The following is a 24,084-nucleotide window of genomic DNA, read 5'->3' on the forward strand; positions in this document are numbered from 1 at the left end:
ATATTATTTAAATACCCACAAAGGATTAATGGTGTTAAAGTGGGTAAAGAAACAAAAATGAAAAATTAATATTAGGCATTGTATACACCTTCTCTCCTTTAAACATCACAACAACACCACAAAGTACATAGTATCAGCCCCACATTTACAGATGGAAAAACTTCATAAATTGCAACAGACTCCACTAAATATTTGGAAAAACTAAAGAAAAATAAAAATAAAGACAACTAAAATGGCTGATATTTTTTAGTTGTTGGTTATTGTTTTACAAATAATTGGCCATCCATATTTTTCCTGTAAGAATCAAAGGAATGTAATACCACCAATCAGATTGAGAAGATAAATGACAGTTTTCATATTAAGAGTTAAGAATTAATTGTCCCGAAATAAATCAGGCTTCTTTACTTTCCATTCTAAGTGCATTCAGCAATGATATAAAATGGTCATAACATTCTAGTTCAATTAGGAATCCTCATAGAAATTGTGGGGTGGGGGTCGGTCCATACTGGGTCATGGTAGCAATGGCATAGATCAATGGTTCTCAGTGTATGGTTCCCAGACTGGCATCATCATCTTGGGAACTTGGGAGAAATGCAAATTTTTGATTCTCATCTATTGAATAAAAAATTCTGGGATTGGGGCCCACACCCTCCAGGTGACTATGACGTACCCTACAGTTTGAGGGCCACTGGCATGGGTAATTATTGGTAACCAATAAGCAACATTGTAACAGGTAAGTATAACACAATTTTTTCTGAGGCAAAAGTCTCTCTCCTTAGCATAAAAAATTTATGTCATCAGTTTCTTTATGTGAAAAAGAGAAAATATAAAACAAAACATTCCTTTGAAGACTCAATATTTCAAAACAGTTCCAAAAATCACCATTTTGGGAGCTGGACAAATAGTAAAACTGGAACAAATATTTCAAAGGCAACCAAAGTCTAATTCCCTTTCTAAATTCTTCCGCTTCTAAAAGAGAAGGGAATATCTTGCAAAAACTCACGATCCTGAAAGTACAGAAGAGAAAACCAAAAGAAAGAGTGAACACAGAGCCCTCATAGAAGTGCTTTCGAGGCTTACTTTTGTACCTGGAGGGCCAGAAAGAGCAGGTCCTGTTCAATATGTAGGAGGCCAGAGAGTGGGATTGGTTTGTTAAAGCTGTCACTGAGATTAGAGCTTCCCGAAGCTCCTGTCCTAACATCAAGTCAGTTTCTCGCTAAACTCTTTCTCATTTTAAATGGGAAAAAGATTAGACTGTTGAGTGCTTGGGGAAAAATATAAAACTGCCTGGTAGGCAAGCTTTCCTTTTTAAAAGAAAAATTCTCTCAGCCTTCTGAACTCAAAGATAGCTTAATAAAAGTTACGGAAAAGACTAAAACCAGTGGGAAAAATAAGAGGGTAAGAAAAAGGAAACCAGATCCTTCTTAAAATCAGTGTTCCTTAAATATCAGTGAAAGAAAACATCTTCAAAGTCCTTACAAAGGTACTGTTGAAACAGAGGAAGAGAAACAATTTGAAATAATATTTGGAGATTTAACTCCAGAATAATATGGGAAACACATGACCTAAGGATGCAAAACTATGCTTAACATTCAAAGTATTCACATTTCTTCCATGGACACACATCGTTCTGTGGTATGGATGTCCTCCTCACCACGTAATCAGAAACATCTTTGACGGAGACCTGTGGCAGGATATAACAGGAAGGGAGCAAAGAAGTAATTTTATTTTCATTCAAATGTAAAAAGTAGTTAAAAAAAGCAAAGGACTCCTGAAGGTTAAATCATCACCCCAGTCTGCTGACCACAAACCTATGGTTTGCACTATAGTTTTGAGAAATGAGGCTAAAGTAGAAGTGATTGTAGCAAAATTTCCGGTGTAATAGGGCACTGGTGAACAGTTTCCATGAACTAAGTTGAAGGAGGATTCAACTGCTCTTTAGCCAAAAAACAGAATCAAGTTATTTAGTTACCGTGACTGGGAAGTAAATGCAAAGATGAAGATAGGAGTGCAAGAGGTTTTAGGGTGTGTGTGGGATGGAGACGGGTAACAACGCCCACAGAAGATAAAGAGAGAGGAAGGAGGGTGTGGCAAAGTCTTTAGATCAGGATACAAATCTGAGATTTGTGAAAAGAAAGTTGGAGGCAGAATCAGGCAGGGAGGGATCTCAGACTATGAAACCCAGGGGAGTCGGGTCATGTGTCAGAAGAATTCCACGTTGGGCAGAAGGGGGCAGGCCCTGGCAACCCCACCATGCTCAGTCGTTGTGTGAGGACCACGAGAAAGAGCGTGGCTTTGGCTCTGAAGCTGTGACAGACTGTGAAGGCACTGCCCCCGGAGTGTGTCGGCTGTCTCACAGCTGAATGGCAAGTTCTTTCTTGAAGGAAGATCCAAGCAGCACACGTCTGTGGTGGCCACAGGCCACCCCGGTCCCACACAGATCCATGTCTCCATTCAGGAGCAGCTCTCCAGGACCCCAGCGGGTCTCTTCCTAAAATGAACTACAGCCCTTCCTGCAGCTGGCCTGCCTCATGGCCCTTCTTCCCACTCTCCACTCTCAATTTCCCTTACCTTAGTCATCACCTGGACTGCTCCTGATGGGTTTTCAAAAGTGTATCATTCTTTGCTGCAGACAGCTTGGATTTCTTTCAGAACCCCTGGGGCCTGCATTGAGATTCACCAACAGGGGTATTCCTTAAATTCCACTGTATCTTTTCCACCACTGACATCTTCAAAATCATAGAACATGCCTGATATATGGTCCGCCCAGCTTGGCTGCTTGCACACGCAGTCTGGACCAGCCCTTGGTACTTGGGCCAAAGCAGTGTTCCCAAGTGTGGGATGTGTTGCTTCTGGAACCCAAAGAAACTTCCTAGGCTTTGCGCTCCTTTCTTTGCTGTAGGTTATACACGATGCAGCAATTTGTCTTGTTTTGTTTTGTTTTAATCTTTTTGTACTTTGGAGGGGATGTCTCAGCATGTCTATGATTCTATAATTCCTGGGTCTCTAAAATTTTATTGATATAACAGAAGCTTCATATGGTTTATTTCCTGTCCTCTGGAGGACATGTGTCTTACCAAGGCTTTCAGGATGCTAGCCACTTCTTACTCAACCTGCCTGATCTGCATAATATCATCAGTGCAATGGATAAATGTGATATTCTGAAGGACACTGGGTGGTTCAGATATCTTAGGACTATTTTATGACAGAGTTTACATAGCCCACGGGCAAAACTGTATAGGTATAGAGTTAGCCATAATACGTGGACAAGGAGAACTGTTTTTGTTCACCTTTCCTGATTAGGATAGAAAGTAACAAACACATTTGCCAAATCAAAAGATGTATACCATGTATTGATGTCCTTGCCAAGGTGAAATCCTATATTTCAAGAGAGTACCCGTAAGTCAATAAAGTGTCCTTTATCCAGTCTTATGTTCTAGACTTCTTTGTCAAGCACACTCAAAATCTAATCCCAGGGGCACTTCCCCAGCTTATGCTGGAATATGCTGGCTAATTTTTGTAGCAAATTTAGGATATGATTGATTTCTCTATTATCAGGCTCTGCACATCTCTAACTGTGTTATGCTGAGACTTGATTTTAGTAGCCAACATGGCAGCCAGAAAGTGGTAGAGGCAGACCTTGAGGGGAAGCCCCCATTGCCTTTCTGGGAAGAAGCCCCTGCTGTGTCTTTCCAGAAGAAAGAAAATTTCTACCTCTTAATAGGGATGAACAGGCCCCCTACACAGGCTCTGAAGGTTTAGAGGAGTCTGGGGAGCCAAAATCTTTAGGGGTATTTACTCTGATGCCTCCTAACCTCCTAATTTTCCCAATTAGTCCTGCCTCCACTGAGCATTCAGTCATCTGAAGCTGAATAATTTGTTACTGGCTTTTTCTGCTTTACCCCTGCAGAAGATAAAGACTGCTTTTGAAGCTGCCAAAGTGGTCCCCTGGATTTCTTACTTAATTTTCAGTTTGTTAATTGCCCTTAGCCTTTCATTATTTTCCTCTACTGTTTCAATTCAATCTAATAACAGCCAGCAAAACGCACTGTCCTTCTATGTATAAGTACCCACCTATCTCCTGCTCAGCACTTTTCAAAGTCCTGAATCCTACTGCAGTCAGGGTGTTCCCCTCCACAGCAGCAATGTCCTAGGTCATTACCTGTGAAGGTTTTAGCAAGGGAGTCACCACCTGTGACCATAGGTACCCTGCTTACCACCAAGATGGGGGTCCTTACTGCCAGAGGAGTGAAAGATAATCCAAGCCCAAAAGCTCTCTTATCATCAGTTTGGGTCCCGCAGAAGACAGATGCTGAGACAGTGTTGGGAATGCACAAGGTCTACTGGGAGAAGCAACCCTTGAGAAAGATAAAGGGAAGCAGGATTAGACAGGGGAAACTTTCAGATGAGTTGCAGATCTGTGAGCGAGAAAGAAAGTGGGAGAAAGCAAACTAGGAGAGCCTCAGACTGCCATACTGACCTAACAAAGCATTGGCTAACCCAGTGGGAAGCTCCACATCAAAAACTGCCCATAGAGGAGTATAGCATGAAGCAGAAATGGCCAGGCCCTAGAACCCTGCCATGTTCAGTCATTGGCGAAGAGTCCCCCAGGGAACAGCCTGGCCTGGGCTCAAATGCTGTGGTCAGTCCTCAAGTCCCTGCAGCTGGAAGCTGGCTGTCAGCTAACGCTATCTGAGTGCCCCCTTCCATAGCTGCCATGGTTATTACATTAACAAACATTTCTTCTCATTTCAAAGAACAATGGTAGGTTTGAGAGGAAATCCAGAGTGAACAAACGTGGTTCTTGCTATCCGAGGAGCTGGCAGTGCAGAGAGGGAAAAAGCCATGCACATCATAAAGCAGTAGCCCCAGCTGCAAAGTCGCCAGGGAATACCTATTATTTTTGTCTGTTCAGCAGCCATTTCCCTTGTTATGCAAACTTCATCCCAGTTTTCCTTTGAGGAACCACTCCTCTCTGTTCATGGGGAAATTCCCCACCACCCCCATCACCTCCAAGAGACAGCATGACTCAGACCCAGCCACTCAGGGCATTCGTGGCAATATGCTTTTTTCTGTGCTGGTAGAGATGCTGTAGAGATGAGGTGAGTCTGGAGTTGCCAGAGAAAACCACATGAAGAGAGCCTGCCTATGAGGGAAGCCAAGGAAAGGAAAGCAGAGCTGAGAAAAAGAATTTGAGAAATTGGATTTTGATGACACATTTGGAGCCCTTGAATGGATCCCTCCAGACTTCAAGACCTAGATCTACTCCTAGACTTTCCAGTTTTATGAGCCAATAAAATGTCTCTTTGGCTTCAGGCTGTTTGAGATAAAGGACTGAACTGTGGCATGTTATAATCCTCCTTAATATGGGCCCGAGAAGGGTCACTTAGTGTTAGAATTAGAAACAACCTCACGCAGAGTCCAGTTCCAATCCGATGTCTTTAAAAGAGAGTCAGCGAAAGTTGAGTGACTCATCTAAGGTCACGGAACCACTTAGTGGCCAATCACATGTTGACTCTAAGTCTTCAGTTTCTAGACCACAGTTATTTTCACTGTAACACCTTATGTCCCCTGAGAAAGGGAGATTACACAGTGTAATTCACAGAACTCACAGGAATAGAAAAAAATTAATTTATAAACAATAACAGCTAATGCTTCGTATTTAATGCCAGTAATCCTGGATAATGTGGCTGCTGAAGAGTAGTTACTAATGTGGGCTTCATACCATAATTTAGCATTACTTAAGTGAGAACAAATTCAAAATATGCACTTTTGAACAAAGTGTGAAAAATGTTTAATCCTTATTAATTTTTCTTTTTGTCCCTTGCCTGAAAATGCTCCTTTCCTTTGTTCAGCACTTTTTTTTTTAATTTACTTAAAACTTGCTGAAAATCTAGAATGTCATAAGAGGAAAACCGTTTTGGAAAATTCAAATGAACGTTTCCTAATGCACTGTTATTTACCTAATGACTGTAAAAGAACATCAGGAAGACTTCTGTCCAGAGAGCGCCACTACCTTGTTGCAATAATGTATTTTCTTAATTGAAATACAGCCAATTTACAATATGTCAATAGTATATTCTTACAGCATTTTTAAAAGTCATCATTCTTTGGTTTTAAAGGTTAAATTAAAAGCTAAATTTTTGAGTGATGACTGAGTACACATAAAACATCTTAAGGAAAAGGTGGAGCATTTATATATTTGAGTAATTGGTTCTTTTATAATTTCTTTATTTTTTAGAAAAGGGCTTATAAACAATCTGGGGCTTACTATCTCAGAGATCCATTTGTAGGTTTTCATTTGTTTTACCTAGGCCATATGTTATTTTAATTTTAAAATGTTTGGATTTTTTTCATATGCCAGACTTTGTGAAACATTGTCCAGATTTTTAAAAAAAGTGATATTATGATCAATCACAGGCTCACCATCATGAATTAACTTAGTGTATCAGTTTTACCCACTGCAAACTGGAAGCAGAGGGGAGCAGACCACACCTGCAGATGACAATGAAGAGAGTGCATGCTATTATACGCACTCCACTTGCCAGCTCTCTGGGCTTCTATTTTTTAAGATAAATTTGATTTCAAGAAATTCATCTATAATATTCAATTTAAAGCCTCAAAGAGTCCCATGCAAATCTTCAAATTCAAGATGTCATAATTGCAAATAAATGCACTTAACGTGTACACAAAAGTGCCATCCTAGCAAACACCTAGTTAAAAAAAAGAAAAGAAAAACATTGATGACAAGAAAAGCAAAGGAAAAAACTCAAGCGTATTGACAAGAAAAGGGAAACGTTACATCTTGGTATTTTGCTACTAAGGAAAGCCTGGTTTTTTGTCCCCTCAGATTCAATAAACTCATTTATACATTCACGTAATATTCACTGAGCATCTTTGTTCACACAGCACAGGAGATACGGAGATGGATGGACCCAATCCTCATGCTTGTGATATTTCAAAAGCCGGGAAGATGAATGCGTACACAAATGACTAGGGCGCCATGTGAGGAATGTTGCAGTACAGCTTTGATGACTGAGGTAAAAACAGAGATGAGAAGGTGAAGGTGACCTGGGCAAGTGACAGGCAGGGTAAAAGAAGTCTCACAGGTGAGGAAATTGATAGGAATTTAACGAGCATGGAAGAAAAGGGCATTCTGGGTCAGCAGGTTCTAGTAGGTGAAGGGGAGCACGCTCATCTCATGCAGGGCATGGAGCACAGCTGGAGAGGAGACCGGGTCTGAGGCAGGACACAGAGGTGATGCAGCAAAGCAAAATGAGCAATGAGAAATTAAACTCAGGTGTGCAAGGTAGGCAGGTGACAGATTTTAAAGACCTGGAGGGCCAATAATTTGGATTTCACCTCATTGTTCACAGAGAGTCACCAAAGATATTTTTATTTTATTTTATCAAGATTATGGCATGATCATCTGATAGTAGAGAAAGATAAAGACTGCAAGACTGTGGAGGGTAGATTAGTGGGGAAAGATACTGGAGCTCTGGACCCTTTTAGAAAACTGTTCCAATAGAAAGAGGCATAATGATGAGTGCTTGATGAGGGCTAACAGAGTGGAGAAGGAGACAGGAACATAGTTTAGATAGAAAATGGAGGTCAGTGATACTGATTTTAACTAAGTTAAGAAATAGGGAAGAGAAACAGGTTTACAAGTAGGATGGGAGACGGGAGTTGGTGAAGGGGAGAAGGGGGACATATCGGGGTTGGGACATGTTAAGTTGAGGTGTCTGTGGGTCTTTGGGTGGAGCTACCCAGCAGACCACTGGAATACGGGTCAAAAACTGAGGACAGCATCCAGCTGCTGAGCTCAGCGGAAGACCAGCAATCATGGCACAGAGGGAGGACAGGCCACCGAGGACCACTCCAGTCCTGTGCCAGCCGTGAACCACAGAAAGCTACTGTTTTTATCCTAATTGTCTTCTGGGTGACTATAAACACACAAGAGAACATTTTTGAGCCCAAAGAGTTCTCATTAAAGAATAGATGCCCAGAGAAGGTACATGACTTGTCTCCAACCTAGAATTGAATCCAGACCTCTAGGCCAGCATATCCCACCAGGCAAAACCCCCCAAAGTATAATTGAATCTCTGAAGTAATTAACACATCCAACTCTCTGGACCTTGACTTCATGTGAAACATTTTTGGGTGGGATAATCTCAAAATTCTCTTCTGACTCTGGAGGTCTATTGTTATGTGCCTCTCTAATGAGCAAAACCTAGTGTTTCAATCCTGGTTTACCACATGCAACCTGAGTGAATCTGAGTAAAACACAAATCTGCTGAAGATATTTCCTCATCAGTACAAACTGTTATGATGATTTGATTATTGTGGCAATGTAGTTTTACATTTCTCACAGTGGCCATTAGGAAAATGCAAATTAAAACAGCCTGAGCTACTATATGTTTGCTAGAATGGCTACAATGTAAGTAAGAAACCAAAAAGACAAAGGCATCTGTATGGAACAGCTCTCAACTGCTGCCAGTGGGGCTGCAGATCGGCCAGCCGTGTTGGAAACCTAGCACTGTCCAATACCCCATGATCAGTACACCCTGTGACCCAGCAGCTCCTCCTTAAGGAAGTACCCAACGGAAACACATCTACTAATTAAAAGTCATACACAAGCATGTTCATGCAATACTATTCATATGAACCCATGAGATAGTAGAAAATGTATTTATTGGTCTTTGCCCCTGGTTCCTGGCAAGAGCTCCTAAAACCCCTGTAATTTCCTAAGTAGTAAGAGCACTGGGAGTATCTTATGTTTTAATGAGGCCACTCTGGGTGGGCTCCTTGATGGCTTCTGGATGGGAGCTGGTCACCAGGAAGACCAAGCCATGATTAGAAGCTTGAAATTTTCAACCCTGCCCCCCATTTCTCTAGAGAGGGGAGAGGGACTGGAAATGGACGGGATTAATGATTGATCATGACTATGTGGTGAAGCCTCCATAAAAATCCCAACAGTACAGGTTTTGGAGAGCTTTCAGATGGGTGAACATGTCCACTAATGTGGAGGGGGACATATCCCTACTCCACGGGGACAGGAGCTTCTGTGCTTGGGACCTTCCTAGACCTATAATATCATTTCATTTGGCTGTTTATCAATATCCTGAATCATATCCTTTCATAAACTGGTGAGTGGTTCCCTGAGTTCTATGAGCTATTCTAACAAATGATCAAATCCCAAGGGAAGGAAGTGATGGGAACCTCTCATTTGTAGCCACGGTGGACAAAAGCTGGGTAACCTAGGGACTTAGAACTTGTGATTGGCATTTGGATTGGAAAGCAGCCTTATGGGACAGAGCCCTTAACCTGTGGGATCTTATGCTACCTCCAAGTAGATAGTGTTAGAATTGAGCTAAATTGTAGGATACCCTGCTGGTGTCATAGAGAATTGCTTGGTGTGGGAAAAAATCCCACACATTTGGCGACCAGACACGTCAGAAGTGAAAGAAAAAGAGAAAGATACAGGAGGAGAAACACAGATTTTTCCAAAGCATAACCCCAAACTAGGAGTTTCCCCCAAACCCTTCAACAGAACAGACAGATAAATCGAGGCTTACGCAAGACAGAATGAGAATGAAAGAACTACAACTGCATACAACGTGGCTAGATCTCACCAACAAAAAGCTGAGCAAAAGTCAGATACAAAATAGCACATACAGAATGTTTCAATTTATACAGAGTTCCAAAACAAGCAAAACTACTCTGTGCTGTTACCTGACAGGAAGGGGTTACCCTCCAGGTGGAAGATGAGTAGTTTCAGGAATGCTGCAAATATTCTGTTCCTTGATCTGGGTGCTGATTATACAAGTATAGTTTGTAAAAATTGTAGGCGTTCTATGCTTACAATTTTTGCATATACATTATACTTCAGTAAAAGTTCTAAAACGCTTCCCAGTACCTAACAATTGTTAGCATCCTCTATATGTAAATATTTCCTTCTAGATATACCTATGTATTTACTGACCTTCTAAAAATCCATCTACCTCTCTCTATATCTTTCTGATTAGGTCACTCCTTTCCGTACGATAAATGTCTGTTGCAATGCGGGAGAGCATCCGGGTTTCTCCTCACTGGTTGTGACCAGCAGTGTTTCCCAGTGGAAACAGTGCCCAGCTCCATTTGGCATTTCCAGTTAACTACATGAAAACACTCTGTGCAGCGCCCTGCACATGGGACTTACTGAATAAAGGGACATGGAATATTTGTTCCTGAACACAAAAATATAAAAACCTTAATCAACTAGCTTCTTGAATGAATTGGCTAGTAAATCATTTTTATAAAAGAGTTGATTTGAAAACACCATATAAAAACATCTCATGGTCTGATCTCCTGGTACACAGTGTTCTATTTTCATCATGACGTATTATAGAAAATTAATGTTGATTCTTCTGTAAATGATGCTTTCTAATTGTTGTAATCTGGTAAAAGTATGTCCTATTGATTAGATTACCATGCTAAAAATAACACACAGTTTTATTAATTAAAGCACTGAGACAAGAAAACTAATACTAAAAACTAGATAATTTTTCAATGTAACAAATTTAAAGCCATGGGAGCTATGGAAAAAAAAAAACTTTGAAAAATTTGTGACACCTTCAGATACTGGATATTTGTGATGATATAAAACAAATTCAAGTTTTTAATTAACATTTTCAGAGATATTTAGCATGTTTTTTCAACTGTAGTTTGTGAAAAATTAGAGAACTAAGATTGGAATTATTGTTTGTTACTCTTGAAAGAATGCTTAAATTATCCTAAGTAAATTCAAATTTGTGGATTGACTATAATGGTACCTAATTCTTCTAATTTGCTAGTCCATTTTCTTTCTCAAAATTAAAATTAAAAAGAATTTGGGTTTGAAATCCCATATGATTTATTTCCCAATACTGCTTTATATTTACAAACCCTCTCTAGGTGAGGGAACCCTCCTCCAAAATACCATTTTAAGTTTCTTTTGGGTGATAAACAATTTAACCACAATGCATTCAAGATGATCCAGCAAACCCACTCCTGGGCATATATATACACAAAAGATGAAAATTCTAATTCAAAAAGATACATTCACCCCAATGTTCATAGCAGCACTGTTTACAATAGCCAAGACATGGAAGCAACCTAAATGTCCATCCACAGATGACTGGATAAAGAAGCTGTGAGATATATATACTCAGCTATTACTCAGTTATATTACTGAGTTACTCAGTTATAAAAATGAATGAAATAACGTCATTTGCAGCAACATGGATGGACCTAGAGATCATCATTCTAAGTGAAGTAAATCAGACAGAGAAAGATAAGTATCTATTACAGCACTTATATTTGGAATCTTAAAAAGTGATACAGAAGAACTTATTTGAAAACAGAAACAGACTCACAGGCATAGAAACAAATTTATGGTTACCAAAGGGGAAAAGGGGGAAGGGATAAATTAGGTATCTGGGATAAAGGGAGACAAACTACTATATATGAAATAGATAAACTAGGACCTACTATATAGCACAGGGAATTATATTCAATATCATGTACTAACCTATAAAGTAAAAGAATCTGAAGAATATATATGTCTATAACCGAATCACTTTGCTATGCACCTGAAACTTTGTAAATCGACTATACTTCAACTTAAAAAATTATAGTAATAAAAAAGAAGAATGTACAATGAATGGTGACAGAGGTAGCCTCAGAGTAGCCCACTGAGAGGTAAACCAGCAAAAGATAAGAAGAAATCTTGAGTACTTGTTTGCCTAAATGAGTTTGAACATGATCACTTTATCTTCGCTATGGATTTTCCTCTTGAATGTGCATCACACACACATGTTGAAGGAAACTTTGTGTTTATTTAGCTGTCTGCCTGCTCGGTGGCCACTGGGCTGGCGGGCAGGTGGGGTGGGAATTTTTAGCAACTTGGATCTGTACGGGCCAGGACATGGCTTTATACTTAAACTTGAAGAAATCCGTTGGTTACCTGTTTCTGACTGGCTTCTACTTCCTGAATTGATGGCAATTTCAGTGCTGTACCCGCTCCCTGTCATACTTCGCCCTCTCTCTCTTCCTTTCTTTTTATTTACTCTGTCACAGGCCTTGAGGAGTATTTTCATTTCAAGCCTTTACTTCAGGACAGCTTCACTGAAGCAGGATTCTCCAAATAAATAACAGCCATCACCAGCCCCCTACCATCATCCAATTAAAAGAAGAAACAAGATTAATGTAAAAATTATAGCTTTTAGAAAACCGATCACTAGTTTTCAGTTTTAGAGAAAACATGGAGGGAAGGCAAGTCTTGGTGAATAGAAAACTGCAGCATTAAAGAAGAAAATGAATAGCAGCTTAAAGCTGCAAGTCCCATAACCACCAGCACCGGAGGGTAATGGCAAAATCAAGGTGAAAAAGGAAGGCGACAGATACGCTGATTAAAAACGATCTTAAAAATGAGCTTCCTTTGAACATTAAATGGAAAAATCCAGAGTTTGGATTGCCAACTGTTTACAAAGAAAAGATTATTCAGAAGAACTACGTGACTTAAACAGTAACATCTTTCAGATTCTTCTGGGAAGATTGGTAGATAATATGAAATTTAGACTAACACTTGGACTTTGTCCATTTTGTGCACAGGGAAGACATTTTTGGCATGCTATTTAAAATATTTTCATATCAGTTTATCATTCCACAATCTAGTGGAAACATACACATCTGCAGTTGCACACTGTGGTATAAAGAAAAAAAAAATGGAAAAGGCTGAGGCCACTTCACCTTATATAGAAATAAATCGCAATGCCCTGTATCCATTTTGTACTAATTTCCACCCTTTAATGTATGTAGGATACAATTTTAAGAACTTCTTTGTAAGAGAAACATCGGCATGAAAACTTGGGCAAGTTATTTAACCCCGCTATGATTTGATTTCCCAACCTAAGCCACAGAGACAACAGGCGAGCCTATTTCCCTGGGTTATTGTGAGGATCTAAAAACTACTAACGAACTGAAAGTGCTTAGGGCAGTGTATGCACATAGCACCAAAAATACAGAGAAAAGGCCACAGAAAAGTAGTGAGGTAACACTCACTGTTGATTAAATTACCAGCTATTAAAACATTTGTAACTACTAGAAAAGATGAAAAGAATATGTGACAAAGTCCACATGTGCCCTGCAATGCCTAAAATATTTGCTACCTGACCCTTTACAGAAGGATTCATCCATCCCTGTGCAAACCGATCATCATGACTACAATAGACATGCTTTTTAAGTGTGAGTCAGTAATATATACGAAATGCCAGAGATATTTAGATCTTCTCTGGGGTTACATAGTGTTTACTAAGATTAAAAATTGACTATATAAGCAAATTATAATTTCTTGTACAAATTCAAATGTTACCAAAATATTTATCGGAGGAAAGTATACTGAAGTGTGTCTGAAGCCAGCAAATTATTAATCAGTTTTTTTAAGACTTGTTTTTGTTATTTTTAAAAGCCTGGCCCATGAACAGGATCACCAGGAGCTAGCATATATGCATAGATATCTCAAGGGTATTATTACCAAATTCACCTCATTGAGGGCTATGGTGAATGCACAACTCCAGGGGGCACCAGCCACACTGTGTTCTATGAGTCATGCTTAGGGTTCCCTTTTGAGCAAAAGGCATTATGAATGAAGCCCTTTCACCATGTCCTCAAGTTGTGCAACACTGTTTAGGCTCCTTTTTCAGCGGAATTTGAACTGGCAAATAGGAAAATAATATATACTATGTATTTTTAAATTTTAATAGAATATTTGATAAACTCCATCTTAATGTCTTAAAAAGGGTTATTACTTATTCCCAGAGATTTAAAGATCATTGAATGATGTCTGCCAGCTAGTTGGGGGACAGGGCAGTGAGACTAGTGACCTATCATAAGACAGTTATCTTGGTCCAAGAAAGCTCAACGCAGTTTTAATCAATGCTCTAAATGAGGTCATCAAAACTACGCTTATCTAATTTGCTTATGACATAAAGTAGGGAGGCCAAGAGAATACTAGGCCTGGTTTCCAAGTGAAAATTTAACAGTGGACCCAAACTAAGCAAAACAATCATAATAGAAATCGATATTTTGCATTAAGGAACCCTCTAAATCATGGCTCTCTCAGTACAGATACATGTCATTGATTTTTGAACCTAAATGTATTTTGAGTTCTAAAGACTCAAGGAATTTTAAAAAGACTGCGGTAACTATGGAGAACAATTGTTGTTCTTAAATATCTGACTTTTTTTCTTCTTTTTTTAAGTAAGAGGGTATAAATTTAACACATTTTTTTTCCAGAGGTGAAAATGTAAGACAGTACTTAGAAGTTAAAAAAAAAAAAAAAACAACTAAAGGGCTTCAAGCCAGGTTTAGCCCTGTTGTTTTACTTACCACCCTCCTCCAGAGTATTTTATCTAACATTTTGAATTAGTTCCTTGTGTTAAAAAGCCACAAGATTTCATATAAATACCTTGATTTTCAGCATCTCTTGAGTTACAGGAAGATCTGGCCCCATCCAACTGGAGCAGGGTAGCACCACTTCTCACTGTCACACTCGGCCTGCCGTACCACACATGCCTGGCCACCAGGTATCAGAACTGTGTAATGCCTGTAAAATAAAGTGGTGACGAAATTCTGAAAAAAATGACATCTGTCTCCAAATGTAGTGGGTTGCCTTAAGAGATGTTGACCTTCCTATGAAGGAAGGCAGTGATGTTGGAGCATAGACTGACACGGATGTTGCAGAGAAATCTTGCATGGGGCTGCAAGTTAGGGTAGATCAAAGTTTGTCAAATTTCTTTTTAAAAGAACAGAGATGGGCAGTATTGTTTGCTTAAATTATTTTTTAATTCTAATGACTTAACATCCACAAACATAAAACTTGTGAATTAAGTTCTTATGTTTAAGCTCTGATTTATACAAATTCCAAACAAATATTTAAATTTCAAAATTACTGCTGTCAATATCTCTACAAAAACATTTAAAAGAACAGTCAAACTTTTATGTTTCCAGATCTTATATTTTCATATTTTAATGTAATTGTTTATGATGTGTAGACACAAACTGTATTTATATTTCATCATCCACATAGTTTGGGGTTAACACTTAGGCACTGTGCTTAGTAGGAAACGTAAATTTAGGGATGGTTCCCATGGTTCAGTATTGCCATGAAGCTAGGTCATTCACAACCAACATTCGGAGAAAAATAAGATGATCTTAATTATGCCAATTCATTCCACTTATGAACGTTGGAGAGCTAGTGTATACTATTTGAGATTCAACTGCACATGTGTAGGTTCCTTTTTCAAACGAAAAGCTCTGACTCACTGAAATGAAGTCAACAGATATTTGCAGTAAGCGCTTAATGGGTGGCTACCGCTGTCAGGACAAGAGGTGAATAAGATAAAATCCCTGCTCGTAAGGAGCATGCTCCCTTGTTAAAGACAAGTCCTAAACAGAAAAAAATAGTTAAAAATGATGAAAACAATGTATAACCAAATATACTGTAGGCTACATATACAATAGGCATTTGGGGAGAGGAAAGATTAACACGCATCAATGTAATCTGTAGAAAATGAGTAGAACGTGGATGGTCCTAAAAAAGGGGGAATGATATTCTAAGTAATAGATTCCTCTTACATGTGCTAAGAAACATACTCCACCTACATTAGGGAAAAATTTGAGGCATGTGTGGGGATGTGAGAAGCTTGATTATAGAGGACCTGTACACTACCCAAGATCGAAGCCTTGTGCGCTCCTTTAGGTACTGATGAAAGGGACAATTGAGGTAATGAGTGTGACAGCATCTTGAAGACTGGCCAGGAGACTAGTGCTCTGATCCAGGTGGGATGTGAAGAGGACTCCTCTAAGAGGCAAAAGAAAAGAAATACAATTTGTATCAAAAGATGAATGCATTGCAGTTGGTCACGGGTTAGTGTAGCAGGATGGTGACAAATTAAAGAGAAACGCTATTTAAATTTGAGGGCTTTGTGCTGTTGGTGTGCTGGCAGAAATAGCTGAGTGAGCTCAGGTTAAAGCCTGTTGCATTTCTTTTGATATCATACCCTTATAGGGTAGAATTAGCCCCACAGGGAAGTGGGCTAGTTTTTCCTCAGAGACCAAAACAAAGAGGGAGGTTGGGTTAGGGTACAATTTGGAGGTGGAAATAAGACAAGTTGAAGGGACTTATCTTGCAATGTCTTTATTTATTTATTAATTTTTTTCAGTGAAGTAGGAAGCAAGGGCTTCTACTGAGAATAAATACATGAGATTAGGGATGGAAGCATGGGGAATGGGGAAAAGGCTCATAAGCAATGCAGTAGTCTATGGATTCAAAAATACAAAAATACATAAATAGAATAAGATTGCTATTTCAGCAGAGATGAAGTAGTATGAATTTGTAGCTGAGTCTGGTATCATGGCCTTGAGAATTTTCTCCAGCAATCTTTGATATGAAACAAGCATACAGAAAGGAATAAGCCACAATTAGAAATAATAAAGTTATGAAGTGGTAAAGCTCACTGGTAAAGACAAGCATACAATAAAGGAAATCATCCACACACAAAGCTAGATGGGAGATTAATTAGACAAAAAGTAGTCAAATCATCTGTGTCCACAACAAGCAGTTAAGGGACAAGCTAAACAATTAGATGTTAAATATGATATCAAAAAGAGTAATCAAGAAAAGAGGAAAGAATAAATGCAGGGTATCTAAAATGCATTTGAAATTAAGATATCAGCAACTTAAAACAAGCACGTATATATATATAGAATGCTATACCAAAACCTATGGTACTCACAAAACAAAAATCTATAATAGATATACACACAAGAAAGAAAAAAGGAATCCAAACAACAGGGTTTCCATGAAAATGGAAATTTAAAAAAAGCCTGAGTATCAATACTTTTATCAGACAAAATAGATTTTAAAATAAAGACTGTTACAAGAGACAAAGAAGGACACTACATAATGATCAAAGGATCAAACCAAGAAGATATAACAATTATAAAAACATATGCACCCAACACAGGAGCACCTCAATATATAAGGCAAATGTCAACAGAATAAAAGGAGAAATTGACAGTAACACAATAATAGTAAGGTAGCAACCTAATAACCTAATAATAATAATAGTAATAAGTATAATAATTAATAAGTATAAGTAAAATAATAATATAGTAAGTATAATTATAATATATAATATATAATAAATTACATAACATATTATGTAAGTATAATAATAATTAGTATAATAATTACAAGTAACCTAGTAATACGTAAACAACCTAAGCTTACACCCAAAGCAACTAGACAAAGAAGAACAAACAAAACCCAGTTAGTAGAAAGAAAGAAATCATAAAGATCAGAGCAGAAATAAACAAAATAAAGACAAAACAAAAGAAAGAAAAATAGAAAAGATCAATGAAACTAAAGTTGGTTCTTTGAAAAGATAACAAAATTGACAAACCTTTAGTGAGATTCATCAAGAAAAAAAGGGAGAGGGCCTAAATCAATAAAATCAGAAATGAAAAAGGAGAAGTTACAAGTGACGCCATAGAAATACAAAGGATCGTGAGGCATTACTATGAGTAACTATATGCTGATAAAATTGACAACCTAGAAGAAATGGACAACTTCTTAGAAAGACACTGAACTAGCAAGAAATAGAAAATAAGAACAGATCAATTATTAGTACTGAAACTGAATCAGCAATTTTAAAATTTCCGATGAACAAAAGTCCAGGACTGGATGGCTTCACAGGTTAATTTTACCAAACACTTAGAGAAGGGTTAACAACTAGTTTTCTGAAACTATTTCCAAAAATTGCAGAGAAAGGAACACCTCTGAACTCATTCTATGAGGCCACCATCACCCTGATACCAAAACCAAAGATATTACACACACAAAAAGAAAATTACAGGCCAGTATCACTGATGAGCATAGATGCAAAAATCCTCAACAAAATACTAGCAAATTGACTCCAACAATACATTAAAAGGATCATACACCATGATCAAGTGGGATTTATCCCAGGGGTGCAAAGATTTTTCAATATCTGCAAATCAATCATTGTGACACACCAAATTAATGAATAAAAACCATATGGTCATCCCAATAGATACAGAAAAAGCTTTTGATAAAATTCAACATCCATTTATGATTAAAAAAACTCTTCAGAAAGTGGGCATAGAGGGAACATACTTCAACATAATAGAGGCCATATATGACAAACCCATAGCTAACATCATACTCAATGGTGAAAAGTTGAAAGCATTTCCTCTAAGATCAGGAAAAAGACATGGATGCCCACTCTTGCCACTTTTTTTCAACATAGTTTTCGAAGTCCTAGCCATAGCAATCAGAGAAGGAAAATAAATAAAAGGAATCCAAATTGGAAAAGAAGGAGTAAAATTATCACTGTTTGTAGATTACATGATACTACATATAGAAAACCCTAGAGGAACACATAGGCAGAACACTCTTTGACCTAAATCGCAGCAATATTTTTTTTGATTCATCCCCTAGAGTGATGGAAATAAAAGAAAAATAAATAAATGGGACCTAATTAAACTAAAAAAGCTTTTGCACAGCAAAGGAAACCATAAACAAAACTAAAAGACAACCTACAGACTGGGAGAAAATATTTGCAAACAATGTGATCGACAAGAGATTAATTTCTAAAATACCCAAACAGCTCATTCAGTTTAATATCAAAACAAAACAAAAACAGCTTAATCAAAAAAATGGGCAGAAAACCTAAATAGACATTTCTCCAAAGAACACATACAGATGGCCAACAGGGACATGAAAAGATGCTCAATGTTGCTAATTATTAGAGAAATGTAAATCAAAACTACAATGAGATATCACCTCACACCAGTCAGAATGGCCATTAGAAAAAAGTCTACAAATAATGCTGGAAAGGGTGTGGAGAAAAAGGAACTCACCTACACTGTTGGTGGGAATGTATATTGGTACAGACACATGCAGAACAGTATGGAGTTTCCTTAAAAAAATAAAAATAGACCTACCATATGACCCAGCAATCCCACTCCTGGGCATATGTCCAAAGGAAACTCTAATTCAAAAAGATTCATGGACCCCAGTGTTCATAGCAGCACTTTTTACAAGAGCCAGGACATGGAAACCACCTAAATGTCCATCAACAGATGACTGCGTAAAGAAGATGTGGTACGTATACACAGTGGAACACTACATAGTCATAAGAAAGAATGAAATAACGTCATTTGCAGCAACATGGATGGACATAGAGATGATCATACTAAGTGAAGTAAATCAGACAGAGAAGGACAAATATCACTTACATGAGGAATCTAAAAAAAAAATACAAATGAACTTATTTACAAAACAGAAATAGACTCACAAACAGAGAAAACGGTTACCAAAGGAGAAAGGGGCAGGGGGAGGGATAAATTAGGAGTTTGGGATTAACATATACACACTAATCTATATAAAATGATAAACCACAAGGACCTACTGTGTAGCACAGGGGAGAAAAAAGAAACAAGACTACAGAAGAGGAAGCAGACGGTAGGCGAAAGCAGCGCAGGACTGCCAGGTGCTAGCTCACGTGTTACTGCCGTGACTGAGCACTGCAGGAAGACCAGCCTGGGTAGGGAAGCAGATAAAACCAGAATTGCTTGGATATGGGCTGGGAAGTCGGGAAGCATTTAGCGCACAGTGAGAACTAAGAGAAGAGCAGAAGGAATGAGGAAGGAAATAGGTTTTGTATTTTTTAAAATGCCTGTATTCAAGGTGTACAGTGCAGAAGGCCTGGATGATAGCGCGGCCATAGATATGGCTGTGCCGGAGGCCAGCTGGACTTGAGTGATGCCTGAAGGTGAGGAGGTGTGAGGCAGGGAGATCACAGGGTCATTGCCATCTGTACTGAAGGAAAGGAAACTGGTGACAAGACACAGGTTGTAGAGGATAATGGGAGGAGGTTGGGAGGGCATGCCGGTGGATGGAAGCTGAGATGATGGAGGGAGAGGTTTTGGGAGATGCCATGGATTCCAGGAGGGGATGGCTGACTAGGTAAAGTTGGGAGGATAATGGACTAGACACAGCAGTGATGTAGGAATTGGTTGCCACTTGTACAGAAAACTTCATGTGTCTCTTTCTATGTCCCCGTTGGCCACTGCTTACTTCAGGAATCACTGCAGCCGCCAGCCGCACACACGTGTGACCGACAGCACCTCAGCTCAAGCACACCGCTCAGCTCTTACCTTCCACCCCAGGGCCTGACAATCAGGTTTGGCCCTCACATACGTGCAATCTAAGATGGAGGGGTCCACACCGACTGAGACAGAAACTGTCTGACACGTGGCTGGTAGATACATGCTCCCCTCTTCCCTCTGTCAGACAAATTATTCTGAGATTTCTAGAAGGCTCTGCGAATCATCCCAGATGGACTGGCCTCCTGTTGTCCACAGCAGTTCCCAGTCTGATTACACATCTTTGGGCTGGCTTTCCCTCCTTCCTGGGTCCACTCCTCCCAGCTCCCCACCTGTTTCCTGGGATTGCTTCTGAAAATACACTCACTGAATGCAAGCCCTTGTTTCAGACCTGCCTTCTGGGATTAACCTGGGACTCTTATCTGTAAGTAGGAGCCATTAAGTGAGCAATAAGGAAGGTTTCACAGTCAAGGAAAAGTCAGGTTTCGGTCAGGTGAGGAGGAAAGCAGAGGAAACACGCAGGAGGGGTTTATTACAGAACACAAATATCAAAAGGATCCTCTTGGAATGGGTGGCAGATCAGAGCTAGAGCAGGGTTGATACAGATGAAAGCATACAAAGAAAAAAATGGAGGTGAGGTATGAATCCTATACGTTAAATAATTTCCTCTATGCTAGAAAATAAATACACTAATATCCACAAAGGGCACGTTTTCGACAGTTGTACTTATTGCTGTAGCTCTGCATTTGCCTTTGTCTTCATTTGTCCCACCCTGGACAGAACATCAGACAGTCTAGCCTTGCTGTGTTTCTCTATTTCTTGCCAATATGCTGATGTCATCCCATATCCAGCCCTTAAATTTCCTTCAATTCACATTCATGTCTTTTGTCTTTTTCCTGGTGTCTAATTTACTATCGCTTCACTGAACTTGTTTTTCTCTAAGTAGGATACACGGTCAATTCAGCTAAGAGAAAAATCAAGAAGCAAACTATTTATGTACACAATAATACCATGCAGTGTCCATCAGGGAAAGTTTAAAATATATGTGTATATAACTATGTAATTTTCAAAAATTATACACACATAATTCTGATAGACTGCTAGATTCCTGGAGAAAATTTTTTTGTAATATTACCACCAAACTTTGCCATGCTTCTTGAAACTTTGAAATTTGAACCAATAAATCATAAAATATTTTGTCTACTTTGAGCTGACGTTTCTCATCTTTAGACATTTGGGTTTAAAATTCTAGGCTGTAAGAGGCACTGGTTCTGAGTTGTAACAAACAGAGAAAGGACATCTGTTGTTACTTCCTGAACCTGCTGAGTCATAGGCGGTGAAGACTCACCAGACCCGTATCAGAAGGCAGGCCTGGAAGAGGGGCCGACATGCTTGACATTCAGCTGAACCTGGGACTGTTATTGCTTAGAAAGAATCCACAAAGGAGACACATTTGTTTTGGAATCATAGGAAACTGAGATCAAAAGAGAACTCTCAGGTCATGGGCTCCCCATTTCCTGCCTGTCTTTTATGTCACTGCTCTGTTTTGGTTTTTTTCTTTCGGGTGCTGTTCATCCTAGCCTTCAGTTTCTTCACAGATGACCCTGTATGGAATTATTCCACATGTAATGTCACTGGTGAGGCTGCTTTACGTCTGGAGGAGTCTTGCCCACAGCCATTCGATGGCTGGCCTTTCTGATGCAGAGCCAGGTTCTGATTACTGGGTTCTACCATACCTCTCCCCTCGCCTGCCCACCTGTTTCCACATCAGAACCCTCTCACCTGCATAGTTGCTATGGCTTAATTCCTATACATGGCTTTTAGAGCTCATCTTTTTTATCCATGTTTCTTCAATGATTTCTGCTATTTGTTTTTTAATTCCTCCTGCTTTACCTCTCAGCGCTCAATGATGAGATTGTTTTAGCAAACTTGTTTTTCCCTTAAATATAATTCGTCACTCCATAGTTAGTGATGGCAGTTTACCTCATGGATTTCAAAGCACATTTCAAAAAAAAGTAATCTTAACCATCCAACAAACTCTCATCCACAGAAACAGTCTTGAATAGCTAAGCTCTCCCAAAGCTAATTGGTTATGGCACTGCTGATATTAGACATGAAAATGTATTTGTTAAGCATCTATTAACATGGGCTTACCAAGCCCCACATAAAACAAGTTAGTTTTAGTGCAAGGTCATTAGGAGTTTGAAATCTACTGAAATCTAGGATTATCCAAACGTATGGCTAGTTAGAAGAAAATACAGTATTTTACTGGCTATCTATTGATGTGAAATGTGTAACACAGCAGATTTGGGCTGCTCTCTGTCTGATACATTGATTTTTTTTTTTTGTTGGGGAAGAAGGGAATCACCACCTACCCTATGGTCAACTCATGGGGCTTAATTGGACCCGACCCATGCCCTCCATCTTCTCACACACAAATGAACAAATGTACGCTTACACACACATGCACACGCACACTCACTCACTCACTCCCTTGGGAGCGCGAGGGGGCACCTGCCTCTGGCCTCGTCATTTAGAACATTCTGAATGTTTCTGAAATGGGAATGTGATAAAACTTTTCAGTGAGACTCAGTCATAGGACTCTTGTCCTTCCAATGGAGTTACTGAGATGGCACATAAGCATGGAACTATTGATGGCAATCTTGCCAACTCTTACAAAGCAACATAGAGGAAAATAAATCCAAAAGATGAAGAGAGAAATCAAATCCTAATGGCATCCTTTGAAAGCCAGCAGAGGTCAGATCTTTATGAAAACCAGTTTTCCTCCCATACTTCCCTATTATATGTGTCAATACATATCTGCTTTGGTTAAGCCAGTTTGATTTAGGTTCCTGCCACTTGCAACTCTGAGTCCCTATTAATATATGTAGTTTGCCAATACCCAGTTTGACCAGCCTTTTATACCCATCTTTTGCATTCCAGCACTTGCCGAATGAGATCTACATATCACTGGCTTCAGAATCACCTGGAATGTTTAGAAAACACAGATTCTTAAACTGTACCCCAATCTTCTTAATCAGAATCTAGAAAGGTGAGGCTTAGGAACCTCATGTTTTTCCAGTTACCTCTGGTGATTTTATGCACATTAAATTTTGAAAAACACGACTGAAGCCATAACTTTTGATTATATCAACTCAGATCAACCCGTTTTTATCAAATTGACTTGTGAGTTCAGTCAAATGGCAATTCTTTTCAAATAACTGATCATCAGATTTTTAAATGTCAGCATTGATGTAGATAGAAAAATAGCAAATACTTAAGGGCACATGTGAAAGAACTGTCATGGGACTTAACATGTTTAAATAACTGTAAAAGGTCCTTGTCACATTTGACCTGTAATGTAAGTGACTGTTAGAAGAAGCAGATAAGAAAGGAGGGGAAAATTAAGTAACTTTATCTTCAACAGGTGCAGGAATCAGGATAAACCACAGCAGAAACATGACTATGCAGTGTTTTTGTTCTTTCAGTTGTTGAATGAACTTTCCACCTTTCCAATATGGCATCAATTCCCCACATTTGAATAATTCCTCATTTCCCAGAGACAATTGGTACGACAAAATATTCTTTGTTTGTGAGGACCATATGGGTCCCTCTGCTTCTCTGGATCTTTTCTATTACATTTAAATGCATATATGTTTAATTTGTTAAGTTAATTTGAAGCAGATAACTTGAAAGTCAAGAAATTCACTTCCAAATCAGTTTCAGAGGAGGTGGAAGATCTGAAGCGAAATCAATATGAATCTCTGAAATGGTCAATAAACACACTGTGGTATACGTTCAGTGAAAAAAAGTGGAAAGGAATATTAATATATTTAACTATACTGATCAATCTAAGAAACATTAGGCTAAGTT

The 24,084-nt window shown here is 38.9% G+C and overlaps 1 protein-coding gene across 3 annotated transcripts in view; it reads right to left on the reverse strand.

The window, feature by feature from the left end:
- AKAP6 (A-kinase anchoring protein 6) overlaps nt 1–24,084 on the reverse strand; it is a 563,915-nt gene that overhangs the window by 9,883 nt on the left and 529,948 nt on the right. For all 3 annotated transcript variants that reach the window (XR_006727664.2, XR_012507556.1, XR_012507555.1), the window contains one exon: nt 14,486–14,623. The gene's annotated coding sequence lies outside the window, so the exon portion shown is untranslated. The remainder of the gene's footprint in view (nt 1–14,485; nt 14,624–24,084) is intronic.

Source organism: Camelus bactrianus, chromosome 6, assembly GCF_048773025.1.
Source record: "Camelus bactrianus isolate YW-2024 breed Bactrian camel chromosome 6, ASM4877302v1, whole genome shotgun sequence".
NCBI classification, from domain to species: Eukaryota; Metazoa; Chordata; class Mammalia; order Artiodactyla; family Camelidae; genus Camelus; species Camelus bactrianus.